The sequence below is a fragment of the Brassica oleracea genome, chromosome C5, assembly GCF_000695525.1.
Source record: "Brassica oleracea var. oleracea cultivar TO1000 chromosome C5, BOL, whole genome shotgun sequence".
Taxonomy (NCBI): Eukaryota; Viridiplantae; Streptophyta; class Magnoliopsida; order Brassicales; family Brassicaceae; genus Brassica; species Brassica oleracea.
In genome coordinates this window covers 15,312,342-15,316,283 of record NC_027752.1, presented here as the reverse complement: position 1 = coordinate 15,316,283, position 3,942 = coordinate 15,312,342, and positions in this window count along the sequence as shown.

Sequence of the window (3,942 nt, the reverse complement as noted above, 5' to 3'; positions counted from 1 at the left end):
AAAATGCTAAAACCGTAATTCAATGCCATTGATATCAACATGACAACCAAAACGATACAATAAAGTTTATTATTAAGATCACGATGATCCCATAAGAGCATCTCCAAAACTATATAACTCCAAATATAGAGTTTTTTGCTTTCCAAAAAAAAACTTCAAAACTTCAAATTTAGAGTTTTGAGAAATGAAACTTCAAGTTTCATCTTTTTTTTTTTAATTTTAATCATTATAATTAATTACACATCACATTTATGATTCTTAAGTACTTTTTCATTTATCGTTTTAATCCTTAAATTTTTTGTATATCATAAATACTTCAAATTTGATTTTATAAATTCAAATTTTACACATAAAATTAAATAGAAAAATTAAAATAATATTTATAATATTTTAAGACTATAATTATAAAACAAGAATATTACAAAAGAAACTTAATAAAAAAACTCTTAAATAAGATACATGAAGACATAATTATTACACATATTTAAATATTACAACAACACTAATAGTCTGGTAAATTTGCTTCGGAACTTCCAAAATTTCTAAAACATTGTCCAAAAAATTCTGTGTAACCAAAGATGGAGTACAAAAATAATTTTATGGAATAATGTCGTATTTTGTTTGTAGTTTAATATTTAATTATGTATTTCTATATATAATTTTATATATTTAATGTAAGATTTTATTAATTAATATTATTGTAATATTTTTATATATGTGATAGTTATATATTAATGTTTTATAGATATTTATTAATCATAACAAATATAAAGATCATAGTATAAGATACAAATAGTTTTGAAAATAAGTTTGAAATTTTGCTTTTGGAGAAAAACATATTGAAACTTCAAATTTAGAGTTTTGCAAACTCTAAAATAGAGAGTCTTGTTGGAGATGCTCTAAAATAGATAAAAATCAGTGAATGTTATAATTGGAATTTAACAACTAAACATATGGATGAAATTTTTGAGTCCTATCAAATATGAAGAATATAACGATCATCACGATCTTTTTTTTAATAATCAAATTTATGACAATAACAAGCTTGGCGAATCATGACAATCCCAAAGATCACGATGATTTTCATGAACCATAACCAGGACAAATATTGAGGTATAACTTTAAATGTTTTTCCGTTTCTTTTATTTTTTACTTTTCCCGGTAACTAGTCGTAATTGGGTGTTAAAAACAGTGAGTAAAGCTTCAAGTAACGGCGTGTGGGTATTGGATGAGTTGAATTCTGAACAAAAGCATTTGTTCGTCTTCCTTTTTCGTGTGTTTGAAATTTGGGTTTAGGCCAGGATTCATACTTTGATTTTAGGTTTCAGCTACATCAATCGACATATAGTTAATGCTCCCCTCGAAGAATATGATTTCCCCCCACCCCCACACACACACATCCAAGGCAACAGAAACAGATCGATTTCAAAAAGCTAAAAAATGCAAATTGTTTTCAGAAAACTACTAGTAAAAACATCCAACTGTTTTCTGGGAATATTTAATTTGACGCAACCTTATATTTCATTTTTAAGATGCATACATGCACCCGGTTTAAACATATCTAAATTAAAGGATGTTCTATTAGGAAAGATCTGCTTTTAACCACACGAGTAATATCCACTGCAACACGTCTTTCTAAAACAAGATTTTATAAATAAACTCTATTTAGCATTTTTCCATTTACGTGTAAACTATAAGATCAAGCGTGGTTTATGAAAATGACGACTAATTAATACTTAGGCATGTTTTATCTACATTTGTTTTTTGGATATATTAATAGATTCTACACTTGTTAATCAGCATGCATGGACTTGATAGTTGATATGCGCCATTAGGGAAACTAAATATAATCTGTCTATAAAGATGATTAATAAAGTGTGTCTAAATTTGTCTATAAAGATGCCCACTTCCTTTCTTCTCCTCAATGGGGTTTCCACTCGTCCTCCAAATAATTCCGATTTTTAAAATCCGACACACGTCACTACATTATTCTTTTTAGGCTATAACATTACATTCTTGTTATCCTGTATATGTATACAAGCTGGTACGTGTGTGTATTCATCAATGAGACTGAGTAGATATTGTAAAGCTACTATTTAATGTTCTATAAGAGACTTGTTGGTGTTTTGTTATGTATAGAAAAGATAACTTATGTGTATTGAACTTGGTTATAATAATACTTTTGTTACTCGCTCAATTTGGTTTGGGAGCTATTAAACGCTCGGATCAACTAGTCTCCTCTTTTGTGTGAAATAAAGATGAGAAATTATTCATCATCTATCATCCATCTCTTATACTTCTTTTTCCCCTTCTTTTTCTATTTTTGTAAGAAATGTTAGTAGCTTCTTTCCTTTTTTTTTCCAAATTTAAGTGGGTAGAATGATATGGAGCCATCTATATTATTAAAACTGAATTATATTTTAGATTTGTTTGGAAAAAAAAAACACTATATATCTATATTATTTGGAAACATGAATAGCATTTAAAAAAATTATGGCCATTTAGAAATATAAAAAAAATCGATTTGTAATCAATATTTCATCAAATATATTCAGTTACCATAACTCAAATACACGTGATAAATCTTACTTTTAAATATGGAAACAATAAAAGAATAACTAATAAATAGATTTTGACAAATATATGATACATCTGCAATGTAAATTTATAAAAAAAAAATATAGAACACTTAAAACAGAAAACAAATATAAATTTATAAAACAAAAAAATTAATACCGCAATACAATTGCACTACAAAATGGTGAGGCATAAAATATATAATATTCACATGAAAACTATAAAATATTATAATATTCTTAATTATGTATTATGTAATAGTAAGACATGAAATATTATAACCTCTCAGGTCCATCTCCTATTGCAATTACGTGACATGCAAACATATTCATGTTATATATGATTAAGTGTCTCTTTGAATAGAAAAGTACTATGGTTTCTTTCTTTAAGTGTTTCAGAAATGAGTTCTAAAAACAATTTCACAGTTTTGTTAAATATCTTTATGATTGAAAAATTATTATCTAAAATTATATTGTTATTAAATTTCAAATAATTTACATAAGTAGATTAATATTAAATTTTTCAACAGAGAAATGGAAACCACTATATTTTGAAAAAATATCACATTTTAAAAATTTGTATAAACCACCATATTTGAAATCTATATTTATCAAAAAAATAATATATTTGCTAAAGGTTCGATTTTTATTTTTCGGTTTTAGATATATAGGAACCACTTAGTTATTTGTGAATATCAATTTAGTTTTGAGTTTTTTTTGCTTCGGTTTTGATTCATTGTTGGTTCTCGGTTTATAGTTCCATGTTAACCTGCTAAAGTGTTTTTTTTCTTTGGTTATAATTTTTACAATATCACGTCATAGAACGGGTTATAACCTATAAGTATAAATAAAGCTTTGCAGTATATATTTCACATATTTCCACAAACTCAATGGTAAGTATATCAGATCTGGACATATCATTTAAGGTATTTAGGATTCAAAAAGATTCGAATTATCTAAAAATATGAAAAATACCCAAAACATGAAAAAAGTTTAAACTCCAAAAAATCCAAAAATATTTAAATATCTAAAAAATCGAAAATTTTATTCGAAATCTGATCCGATGAACAAAAAAATACCCAAAATTTTATCCGATTACCTAATTTTCTTTAAAAAATTCAAATTTTACCTGAAACCCAAAACTATTGTAAATCCAAACTCAAAACTTAAAAAATATATGTAATTCCAGAAACATATTCGAAATACCCTAATATACTTAATATACACAAAATATTTTCAACTATGTCTCGGGTAGGATCCAAACTCAAACAAAGAACCGCAGGCCCCCAAAAAAATACCTATTAGGTAATTTTTTTCTCAACCCGGACCCAAACCAAACCTATGTTTTGAGTCGGTTTCGGTTTGG